General features: G+C 61.3%; 1 non-coding gene across 1 annotated transcript; it reads right to left on the bottom strand.

The window, feature by feature from the left end:
• Positions 1–986: 986 nt before the first annotated feature.
• On the bottom strand, positions 987–2,801 carry LOC142792592 (small subunit ribosomal RNA). Its single transcript, XR_012891051.1, has one exon. It is a non-coding gene; the product is annotated as a small subunit ribosomal RNA (ribosomal RNA).
• Between the last annotated feature and the right edge of the window lie 9,699 nt (positions 2,802–12,500).

The raw sequence follows: 12,500 nt of genomic DNA, 5'->3' as shown, positions 1-12,500 counted from the left end.
CGCAAGTGCGTTCAATTGTCGGGACGTCCAAGTCCCTCGTTCTTCCGTGCTTCCTCTTTCGGCAAGTCGTTGCGGCACCTTCCCAAAGCGCGCAGACCCGCTAATCGCGACGAGCGCGACGTGGCCGTGCCGCCTTTCCCTCGGCAGCAAGCAAAACGCCTGGCAACGTCGACGCTCCCCTAACCGCGATCTCGCACCGTGTTTCGTGTGGCGAATTCAAAAGCCGGCCGGCGCTGCTGCAACCATTACGGTCGGTACGCATACGCCGCGGAGGGCGGGACGGTCATCGGAGCGTGCGGTTCCTCCATCGAGTACTGCGCACCTCGGCCGTCGCATCGCCGTGCCATGACCGGCCGCGCGTCAACGCGAACCGGTGCCAGCGAGATCCCTCGCCTGCAAGAACCGACCGGCAGCCTCCGTCACCCGAGGACGCGGAGGCGCTTGCCGCGGACGGCGGGACGGTATGCACTGGTGCACAGCGGACCCGTCACATCGCCAGTTCCTTGACCGACCGCCGACGCTTGTGCCGTTCCTCTCGTACTTGGCAGTCGCCGCGCGATTGTCGGGTCTCGTTCTTGCACGCTCGAACGGTCGGGAGGGCACTCGGCTGGCGTTTCGGGAACGCGCAGCCTCGCCTTCTACCGACGTAACCACGACTCGCCGTTCGCGCTCCGCCGCTCCTGTTTACAGTACTAGGCGGTCCCGCAGCGGTCGGGTCGCGCATTTCGAGCGCTTCGAGCCACGGTGCAGTGGCGGGTCGAAAGCCGACCTATGAGTGCGTTGCGCCGTTTGTACCCGCGTCCGCCACCTGGCCGACCGTCCAAGGTCGCGGTGTTGGCGTCCGCTGGGCGCAACAATTTGTCACGGGGTGCCGCTCCACATTCAGGCAGCCCCGTGGGGAAAAGCCGACCCCGCGTCCAAACGGGGTCAGCGGCAGAAAGTGTCGGGCGCAGACGCAGCTGAGGCGCTCACCCTTCACAATCCGTTAATGATCCTTCCGCAGGTTCACCTACGGAAACCTTGTTACGACTTTTACTTCCTCTAAATGATCAAGTTTGGTCATCTTTCCAACAGACCGGCGCAACCGAAAGGCCGCGCCGGACATCGGTCCGAAGACCTCACTAAATCATTCAATCGGTAGTAGCGACGGGCGGTGTGTACAAAGGGCAGGGACGTAATCAACGCGAGCTTATGACTCGCGCTTACTGGGAATTCCTCGTTCAAGGGGAACAATTGCAAGCCCCTATCCCAATCACGAAAGAAGTTCCACGGGTTACCCAGTCTTTTCAGACAGGGATAAAGACACGCTGCTTCCTTCAGTGTAGCGCGCGTGCGGCCCCGGACATCTAAGGGCATCACAGACCTGTTATTGCTCTGTTTCGTGCGGCTAGGAGCCGCTTGTCCCTCTAAGAAGGTTGTAAGGTGCTGGGAACCCCGCACCTATTTAATAGGCTAGAGTCTCGTTCGTTATCGGAATTAACCAGACAAATCGCTCCACCAACTAAGAACGGCCATGCACCACCATCCACCGAATCAAGAAAGAGCTCTCAATCTGTCAATCCTCCCAGTGTCCGGGCCGGGTAAGTTTTCCCGTGTTGAGTCAAATTAAGCCGCAGGCTCCACTCCTGGTGGTGCCCTTCCGTCAATTCCTTTAAGTTTCAGCTTTGCAACCATACTTCCCCCGGAACCCAAATACTTTGGTTTCCCGGAAGCTGCCCGCCGAGTCATTTGAGTAACTCAGGCGGATCGCTGGTTGGCATCGTTTATGGTCAGAACTAGGGCGGTATCTGATCGCCTTCGAACCTCTGACTTTCGTTCTTGATCAATGAAAACATTCTTGGCAAATGCTTTCGCAGTAGTTCGTCTTGCGACGGTCCAAGAATTTCACCTCTAGCGCCGCAATACGAATGCCCCCGTCCGTCCCTCTTAATCATTACCTCGTATTCCAAAAACCAACAGAACAGAAACGAGGTCTTGTTCTATTATTCCATGCAAGTTTATTCAGGCGACTCGCCTGCGTTGAGCACTCTAATTTTTTCAAAGTAAAAGCACCGGCCATCTCGAGGCACACAATGAAGTGCACCAAGAAAGAACCGGCATGATGTTCAGTCCGAGCCGTCGCATCGGGTAGATGCACTACTCGTCTGGAACTGAGATCCAACTACGAGCTTTTTAACCGCAGCAGCTTTAGTATACGCTATTGGAGCTGGAATTACCGCGGCTGCTGGCACCAGACTTGCCCTCCAATTGATCCTCGTTAAAGGATTTAGAGTGTACTCATTTCAATTACGGGGCCTCAAAAGAGTCCCGTATTGTTATTTTTCGTCACTACCTCCCCGTGCCGGGAGTGGGTAATTTGCGCGCCTGCTGCCTTCCTTGGATGTGGTAGCCGTTTCTCAGGCTCCCTCTCCGGAATCGAACCCTGATTCTCCGTTACCCGTAACAACCATGGTAAGCAAGTAACCTACCATCGAAAGTTGATAAGGCAGACACTTGAAAGAAACGTCGCCGGCTCGTGGCCATGCGATCAGCACAAAGTTATCCAGAGTCACCACACAATACGGGCCGAAACCCGATCGATCTTGGTCTAATAAAAGCACCCGTTACCCAAAGGGCTCCAGGCTCACTGCATGTATTAGCTCTAGAATTGCCACAGTTATCCAAGTAGGAAGAAACGATCTAAGGAACCATAACTGATTTAATGAGCCATTCGCGGTTTCGCCTTATTTCGGCATGTACTTAGACATGCATGGCTTAATCTTTGAGACAAGCATATGATTACTGGCAGGATCAACCAGGTAATCGTTCGACTGCGCGTCCGTCCTCGCCCTCGGCGGGCCGGACGCAGTCTGTGTGCGGCGGAGGCCACCTTCAGGCGCCCCAACACGCTTATTTTGCACTCCGAGATGACGGCGTTCGAGCTCGCTACGGCACAACCTTCCCGAAAGACGAGTGGGAGCCGTGCGGCAAGAAGCACGTTCATGCTCGCTCTTTTTCGTTGCATCGACTCGGTCGCGCCGTGCGGGTTGCCCAAGCCCGCTGCACTGTCGGTGGACCGGCCGGAACTAGCAACGGAGCCGAGACTGCAAAGCCGCCAGACGACGGGTCACGCCCGCGTCTTCGGCGCTTTCGCATCTGAATCGCCCGAGGACGACACGGAACACACCTCGATATCGTGGTAAAACGGCACCGTCCGACAACCAGCCCCTAACGCATCAAGCGGATGAGGCTGCAGACGACTGCCGTGGATTCCCCTGGAGCAGACCCGAGGACACGCTTGACGAGGCCGAAGCCCGCCGCATATCAGACACCCGGTCGCTTTCGCGTACGCCGCTCACGAGAACCCCCACATAATAGCAGCGATAAGTACCCAGACCTCCTTGGGCCCTAATACGAGCGTACTCGAGAAAATTTCACCGCGGGTGTGCCCCGAAACGTGTGGCATGTTGAGCGTGCCACAAGTCTACGTCGCTCTCAAACCCGCCGAGGTCGTAGAATTTGCGACCCTACTCACGAAATTCCCACCGAGGATACGGCCGCAAACGTACCGCACCTTGGGTAGGCCACGAGTTTGTGCAACACTACGCTGACGGCACAGCACCGAGGTCGTGCGCGCACGCACGGGAAAATTCCGCCGCGGTTTCTGCCGAAAACGTGAGGCACCACGACTCTCCGCAAGTTCGCGTCGACTGCGAAAGACCGAAGTCGTGAACGACGTGTCCGCTACTCGCCGCCGACACGCTGGACACCAAACGTACAACGACTCGACGGCGTCGTAGAGGCCCACGACGCGGTTTTCCTTAACGACGTCTCGGCGTGGCACCGACAGGTTAGAACGGCCGACCAACGTTCCCTGTCTGCCGTTCGGCTCAGTCGAAGGGCTCGGCGACTTCGGCAACGCTGCGAAGCCGCACGGTGACGCACGCCATGTCCCCATTTTTTTTTTTCTTTCTGCGTCTGCCGGGGTGCCCCTATAATAGCAGCGATAAGCACCCAGACCGCCGTGGGTCGCTCGCCCCGGCTGACGTGGTTTTTCGTACTCCTGCGGCGGTCGCCGTCAAGCACGTCCAAATACGCTACTTTCGTGGGCGCATTCACGCTCTTTCGCTTCGCCGGAGTGCCAGCACTCACTCTGCCAAAAACGGCGAACATCCGAGCGGCGGTTCCCACTTTTGCGTCGGCGTCGCAAACCCCGCCCCGGCAGACGAGGTTTGCCGTACTCGTGCGACGGTGGCCGGCGGGCACGTCGAAAGACGCCGATATCGTGCGCGAATTGGCGCACCTTGGCTTCACCGGAGTGCCGCCACTGACTCCTCCAAAAACGGCGAAGATCCGAGCGGCGCTTCCCACTTTCGCATCGGCGTCCCGAACTCCGCCCCGGCTGACGCGGTTTACCGTACTCGTGCGACGGTCGCCGGCGAGCACGTGGAAAGACGCCGATATCGTGCCCGAATCGGCTCCGTTCGGCTTCGCCGGAGTGCCAGCACTGGCTCGGCGAAAGACGACGAACATCCGAGCGACGGTTCTCACTATTGCGTACGCGTCGCAAACCCCGCCCCGGCAGACGCACTTTGCCGTACTCGTGCGACGGTCGCCGGCGAGCACGTAGAAAGACGCCGATATCGTGCCGGAATCGGCCCCGTTTGGCTTCGCCGGAGTGCCAGCACTCACTCGGCCACAAACGGCGAACATCCGAGCGGCGGTTCCCACTTAGCCGTCGGCGTCCCGAACTCCGCCCCGGCAGACGCGGTTGCCGAGCTCGTGCGACTAGCGACCGCGAAGCCGTCTCGCGACGCCGCTTTCGTGCGCGGCTCCCACTGCGACCTGGGTCACCCGAGGTCGACGAGCAAAAAAGAATGTCGAAAAAAAATTTTTTTTTTTTTGCGTCTGCCGGGGTGCCCCTATAATAGCAGCGATAAGCACCCAGACCGCCATGGGTCGCTCGCCCCGGCTGACGTGGTTTTTCGTTTTCCTGCGGTGGTCGTCGTCAAGCACGTCCAAACACGCCACTTTCGTGGGCGCATTCGCGCTCTTTCGCTTCGCCGGAGTGCCAGCACTCACTCTGCCAAAAACGGCGAACATCCGAGCGGCGGTTCCCACTTTTGCGTCGGCGTCGCAAACCCCGCCCCGGCAGACGAGGTTTGCCGTACTCGTGCGACGGTGGCCGGCGGGCACGTCGAAAGACGCCGATATCGTGCGCGAATTGGCGCACCTTGGCTTCACCGGAGTGCCGCCACTGACTCCTCCAAAAACGGCGAAGATCCGAGCGGCGCTTCCCACTTTCGCATCGGCGTCCCGAACTCCGCCCCGGCTGACGCGGTTTACCGTACTCGTGCGACGGTCGCCGGCGAGCACGTGGAAAGACGCCGATATCGTGCCCGAATCGGCTCCGTTCGGCTTCGCCGGATTGCCAGCACTGGCTCGGCGAAAGACGACGAACATCCGAGCGACGGTTCTCACTATTGCGTACGCGTCGCAAACCCCGCCCCGGCAGACGCACTTTGCCGTACTCGTGCGACGGTCGCCGGCGAGCACGTAGAAAGACGCCGATATCGTGCCGGAATCGGCCCCGTTTGGCTTCGCCGGAGTGCCAGCACTCACTCGGCCACAAACGGCGAACATCCGAGCGGCGGTTCCCACTTAGCCGTCGGCGTCCCGAACTCCGCCCCGGCAGACGCGGTTGCCGAGCTCGTGCGACTAGCGACCGCGAAGCCGTCTCGCGACGCCGCTTTCGTGCGCGGCTCCCACTGCGACCTGGGTCACCCGAGGTCGACGAGCAAAAAAGAATGTCGAAAAAATTTTTTTTTTTTTTTTTTGCGTCTGCCGGGGTGCCCCTATAATAGCAGCGATAAGCACCCAGACCGCCATGGGTCGCTCGCCCCGGCTGACGTGGTTTTTCGTTTTCCTGCGGTGGTCGTCGTCAAGCACGTCCAAACACGCCACTTTCGTGGGCGCATTCGCGCTCTTTCGCTTCGCCGGAGTGCCAGCACTCACTCTGCCAAAAACGGCGAACATCCTAGTGGCGGTTCCCACTTTTGCGTCGGCGTCGCCAACCCCGCCCCGGCATACGCGGTTTGCCGTACTCGTGCGGCGGTGGCCGGCGGGCACGTCGAAAGACACCGATATCGTGCGCGAGTCGATGCTTCTTGGTCTCGCAGGAGGGCCGCCACTCACTCCTGCAAAAACGGCGAAGATCCGAGCGGCGCTTCCCACTTTTTCGTCGGCGTCGCAAACCTCGCCCCGGCAGACGCGCTTTGCCGTACTCGTGCGACGGTCGCCGGCGAGCACGTCGAAATACGCCGATATCGTGCCCGAATCGGCCCCGTTTCGCTTCGCCGGAGTGCCAGCACTCGCTCGGCCAAAGACGACGAACATCCGAGCGACGGTTCCCACTATTGCGTACGCGTCGCGAACCCCGCCCCGGCAGACGCGGTTTGCCGTACTCGTGCGGCGGTGGCCGGCGGGCACGTCGAAAGACGCCGATATCGTGCACGAATTGGCGCTCCTTGGCTTCACCGGAGTGCCAGCACTCACTCGGCCAAAAACGGCGAACATCCGAGCAGCGGTACCCACTTAGCCGTCGGCATCCCGAACTCCGCGCCGGCTGACGCGGTTGCCGAGCTCGTGCGACTAGCGACCGCGAACGCGTCTCGCGACGCCGCTTTCGTGCGCGGCTCCCATTGCGACCTGGGTTACCCGAGCTCGACCAGCAAAAAAGAAGGTCGAAATTTTTTTTTTTTTTTCTGCGTCTGCCGGGGTGCCCCTATAATAGCAGCGATAAGCACCCAGACCGCCGTGTGTCGCTCGCCCCGGCTGACGTGGTTTTTCGTACTCCTGCAGCGGTCGCCGTCACGCACGTCCAAATACGCCACTTTCGTGGGCGCATTCGCGCTCTTTCGCGTCGCCGGAGTGCCAGCACTCACTCTGCCAAAAACGGCCAACATCCGAGCGGCGGTTCCCACTTTTGCGTCGGCGTCGTAAACCCCGCCCCGGCAGACGCGGTTTGCCCTACTCGTGCGACGGTCGCCGGCGAGCGCGTCGAAAGACGCCGATATCGTGCGCTAATTGGCGCTCCTTGGCTTCTCCGGAGTGCCGCCACTCACTCCTCCAAAAACGGCGAAGATCCGAGCGGCGTTCTCCACTTTCGCATCGGCGTCCCGAACTCCGCCCGGGCTGACGCGGTTTACCGTACTCGTGCGACGGTCGCCGGCGGGCACGTCGAAAGACGCCGATATCGTGCCGTAATCGGCCCCGTTTGGCTTCGCCCGTGTGCCAGCACTCACTCGGCCAAAAACGGCGAACATCCGAGCAGCGTTTCCCACTTTCGCATCGGCGTCCCGAAGCCCGCCCCGGCAGACGCGGTTTGCCCTACTCGAGCGACGGTCGCCGGCGATCACGTCGAAAGGCGCCGAATTCGTGCACGAATCGATGCTTCTTGGTCTCGCAGGAGGGCCGCCACTCACTCCTGCAAAAACGGCGAAGATCCGAGTTGCGCTTCCCACTTTTTCGTCGGCGTCCCGAACTACGCCCCGGCTGACGCGGTTTACCGTACTCGTGCGACGGTCGCCGGCGGGCACTTCAAAATACGCCGATTTCGTGGGCGCATTCACGCTGTTTCGCTTCCCCGGAGTGCCAACACTCACTCTGCCGAAAGCGGCGATCATCCGAGCGGCGGTTCCCACTTTTGCGTCGGCTTCGCAAACGGCGCCCCGGCAGACGCGCTCGTGCGACGTACTCGTGCGACGGTCGCCGGCGAGCACGTCGAAAGACGCCGATATCGTGCTCGAATCGACCCCGTTTCGCTTCGCCGGAGTGCTGCCAGTCACGGCGCAGAAAACGGCGAACAAGTGTTTTTTTTTTTTTCCTAGAATTTGTGTTATAGAAGGCACATTTGATATCGGACGATAATTTTCAACTTTATCACGCGCACCGATTTTCGTGTAGAGGTTTGCAAGTTTATGGGAATTTCTTCACTTGGAATAATGCGATTTAGTAGTACTACGAGAACTTCATGGATGTACTCAAGGGTACGGGGCAAGTCAGTTACGTCAACACCTGCAGATTTTTTACACTTCAAACTGAAAATTGTTGGTTGTGAGTCCTCGTGTGATATTAAAGGCCGATTCGCTAACACATAGAACAAAGAAAGAAAGGAAGAAAAAACGCCCGCGCTCGCTCAAGAAACCTGGGTTCGCAACAAGTGGCAACAACAAGCAACCGAGCGAGTGCGCCAAAACCCGTGGCGGCCGAACAAACGCGAAGTCCCAACCGCGTCAGCCGGGGCGGCACGGGACAGGAAAAATCACTTCAGCCGGGGCGGCGGGGCACCGAATAAACCTCGTCACCTCGTCGCAGGATAAAAGAGGAAACAAAAAGTCTAAACAGCGTCTGCTGGAGCGAATGCGTAATAAAACAACAACAACAACAAAAAAAAAACACCCGCGCTCAAGAAGTCTGCAATCACCACAAAAGGCGACTGTGACCGAGCAGCGTCAGCCGGGGCCGTGCGGAAACGGAAAAACCGCGACTACCGGGGCGTCGAGGCACCGAAAAATCCACTTCAGCCGCGGCGAAAAAAAAAAACAAAAAGAAAGACGGAGGGGGGGGGGGAACCACGTCTGCCGGGGCGAAGGAAAAAAAAAACGCGTCTGCCGGGGCGAGCCCGGGTGCGGCACCACCGGGAAAACTGTGGCAAACAGACATGGCGATCGAGTGAGTGGGCCGCCAGCCAGGCTCAGCCAAAAAGTGCAAAGTCCGAACTGCGTCAGCCGGGGCGGCAAAAACCACGTCAGCCGGGGCGGCGCAAAAAACCGCGTCTGCCGGGGCGGCACGAAACCGCGTCAGCCGGGGCGGCGCGAAAACTGCGTCAGCCGGGGCGAAAGAAAAAAAAAAAAAAACGCGTCTGCCGGGGCGAGCCCGGGTGCGGCACCACCGGGAAAACTGTGGCAAACAGACATGGCGATCGAGTGAGTGGGCCGCCAGCCAGGCACAGCCGAAAAGTGCAAAGTCCGAACCGTGTCAGCCGGGGCGGCAAAAAATCGCGTCAGCCGGGGCGGCGCAAAAAACCGCGTCTGCCGGGGCGGCACGAAACCGCGTCAGCCGGGGCGGCGCGAAAACTGCGTCAGCCGGGGCGAGCCCGGGTGCGGCACCACCGGGAAAACTGTGGCAAACAGACATGGCGATCGAGTGAGTGGGCCGCCAGCCAGGCTCAGCCAAAAAGTGCCAAGTCCGAACTGCGTCAGCCGGGGCGGCAAAAAACCGCGTCAGCCGGGGCGGCGCAAAAAACCGCGTCTGCCGGGGCGGCGCGAAAACCGCGTCTGCCGGGGCGGCGCGAAAACTGCGTCAGCCGGGGCGAAAGAAAAAAAAACGCGTCTGCCGGGGCGAGCCCGGGTGCGGCACCACCGGGAAAACTGTGGCAAACAGACATGGCGATCGAGTGAGTGGGTCGCCAGCAAGGCTCAGCCAAAAAGTGCTAAGTCCGAACTGCGTCAGCTGGGGCGGCAAAAAACCGCGTCTGCCGGGGCGGCACGAAACCGCGTCAGCCGGGGCGGCGCGAAAACCGCGTCTGCCGGGGCGGCACGAAACCGCGTCAGCCGGGGCGGCGCGAAAACTGCGTCAGCCGGGGCGAGCCCGGGTGCGGCACCACCGGGAAAACTGTGGCAAACAGACATGGCGATCGAGTGAGTGGGCCGCCAGCCAGGCACAGCCGAAAAGTGCTAAGTCCGAACTGCGTCAGCCGGGGCGGCAAAAACCGCGTCAGCCGGGGCGGCGCGAAAACCGCGTCTGCCGGGGCGGCACGAAACCGCGTCAGCCGGGGCGGCGCGAAAACTGCGTCAGCCGGGGCGAGCCCGGGTGCGGCACCACCGGGAAAACTGTGGCTAACAGACATGGCGATCGAGTGAGTGGGCCACCAGCCAGGCTCAGCCAAAAAGTGCTAAGTCCGAACTGCGTCAGCCGGGGCGGCAAAAACCGCGTCAGCCGGGGCGGCGCAAAAAACCGCGTCTGCCGGGGCGGCACGAAACCGCGTCAGCCGGGGCGGCGCGAAAACTGCGTCAGCCGGGGCGAAAGAAAAAAAAAAAAACGCGTCTGCCGGGGCGAGCCCGGGTGCGGCACCACCGGGAAAACTGTGGCAAACAGACATGGCGATCGAGTGAGTGGGCCGCCAGCCAGGCACAGCCGAAAAGTGCCAAGTCCGAACTGCGTCAGCCGGGGCGGCAAAAAACCGCGTCAGCCGGGGCGGCGCAAAAAACCGCGTCTGCCGGGGCGGCACGAAACCGCGTCAGCCGGGGCGGCGCGAAAACTGCGTCAGCCGGGGCGAGCCCGGGTGCGGCACCACCGGGAAAACTGTGGCAAACAGACATGGCGATCGAGTGAGTGGGCCGCCAGCCAGGCTCAGCCAAAAAGTGCCAAGTCCGAACTGCGTCAGCCGGGGCGGCGCAAAAAACCGCGTCTGCCGGGGCGGCGCGAAAACCGCGTCTGCCGGGGCGGCGCGAAAACTGCGTCAGCCGGGGCGAAAGAAAAAAAAAACGCGTCTGCCGGGGCGAGCCCGGGTGCGGCACCACCGGGAAAACTGTGGCAAACAGACATGGCGATCGAGTGAGTGGGCCGCCAGCAAGGCTCAGCCAAAAAGTGCCAAGTCCGAACTGCGTCAGCCGGGGCGGCAAAAAACCGCGTCTGCCGGGGCGGCACGAAACCGCGTCAGCCGGGGCGGCGCGAAAACCGCGTCTGCCGGGGCGGCACGAAACCGCGTCAGCCGGGGCGAGCCCGGGTGCGGCACCACCGGGAAAACTGTGGCAAACAGACATGGCGATCGAGTGAGTGGGCCGCCAGCCAGGCACAGCCGAAAAGTGCTAAGTCCGAACTGCGTCAGCCGGGGCGGCAAAAACCGCGTCAGCCGGGGCGGCGCGAAAACCGCGTCTGCCGGGGCGGCACGAAACCGCGTCAGCCGGGGCGGCGCGAAAACTGCGTCAGCCGGGGCGAGCCCGGGTGCGGCACCACCGGGAAAACTGTGGCTAACAGACATGGCGATCGAGTGAGTGGGCCACCAGCCAGGCTCAGCCAAAAAGTGCTAAGTCCGAACTGCGTCAGCCGGGGCGGCAAAAACCGCGTCAGCCGGGGCGGCGCAAAAAACCGCGTCTGCCGGGGCGGCACGAAACCGCGTCAGCCGGGGCGGCGCGAAAACTGCGTCAGCCGGGGCGAAAGAAAAAAAAAAACGCGTCTGCCGGGGCGAGCCCGGGTGCGGCACCACCGGGAAAACTGTGGCAAACAGACATGGCGATCGAGTGAGTGGGCCGCCAGCCAGGCACAGCCGAAAAGTGCCAAGTCCGAACTGCGTCAGCCGGGGCGGCAAAAAACCGCGTCAGCCGGGGCGGCGCAAAAAACCGCGTCTGCCGGGGCGGCACGAAACCGCGTCAGCCGGGGCGGCGCGAAAACTGCGTCAGCCGGGGCGAGCCCGGGTGCGGCACCACCGGGAAAACTGTGGCAAACAGACATGGCGATCGAGTGAGTGGGCCGCCAGCCAGGCTCAGCCAAAAAGTGCCAAGTCCGAACTGCGTCAGCCGGGGCGGCGCAAAAAACCGCGTCTGCCGGGGCGGCGCGAAAACCGCGTCTGCCGGGGCGGCGCGAAAACTGCGTCAGCCGGGGCGAAAGAAAAAAAAAACGCGTCTGCCGGGGCGAGCCCGGGTGCGGCACCACCGGGAAAACTGTGGCAAACAGACATGGCGATCGAGTGAGTGGGCCGCCAGCAAGGCTCAGCCAAAAAGTGCCAAGTCCGAACTGCGTCAGCCGGGGCGGCAAAAAACCGCGTCTGCCGGGGCGGCACGAAACCGCGTCAGCCGGGGCGGCGCGAAAACCGCGTCTGCCGGGGCGGCACGAAACCGCGTCAGCCGGGGCGAGCCCGGGTGCGGCACCACCGGGAAAACTGTGGCAAACAGACATGGCGATCGAGTGAGTGGGCCGCCAGCCAGGCACAGCCGAAAAGTGCTAAGTCCGAACTGCGTCAGCCGGGGCGGCAAAAACCGCGTCAGCCGGGGCGGCGCAAAAACCGCGTCTGCCGGGGCGAATGCAAAAAAAACAAAGAAAAAAGCCCGCGCTTAATCAAAAGAAAACAAAGAAAAAAGCTTGCGCTTAATCAAAAGAAAACAAACAAAAAAAGTTCGCGCTTAAGCCTGGCGGTGGAACCACCGGGGCAAACAGACCTGGCGATCGAGTGAGTGGGCCGCCAGCCGGGGTGAGCCAAAAAGTGCAAAGTCGGAACCGCGTCAGCCGGGGCGGCGCGAAAACCGCGTCAGCCGGGGCGGCGCAAAAACTGCGTCAGCCGGGGCGGCACGGAAAAACGAAAACCGCGTCAGCCGGGGCGGCACGGAAAAACGAAAACCACGTCAGCCGGGGCGACATCAAAATGAGGAAAAAAAAAAAAAACTGCCTTAGGACACCTGCGTACACTTTCATGTGTTTGGGCATATCTCTCTGTAACACGCGCGCCCCTCGTTACGCGCGGC

The sequence above is a fragment of the Rhipicephalus microplus genome, unplaced genomic scaffold (assembly GCF_043290135.1).
Source record: "Rhipicephalus microplus isolate Deutch F79 unplaced genomic scaffold, USDA_Rmic scaffold_229, whole genome shotgun sequence".
Lineage (NCBI taxonomy): Eukaryota > Metazoa > Arthropoda > Arachnida > Ixodida > Ixodidae > Rhipicephalus > Rhipicephalus microplus.
The sequence above is the reverse complement of the archived record's forward strand: the minus strand, read 5'-3'. Positions and strand labels throughout refer to the sequence as shown.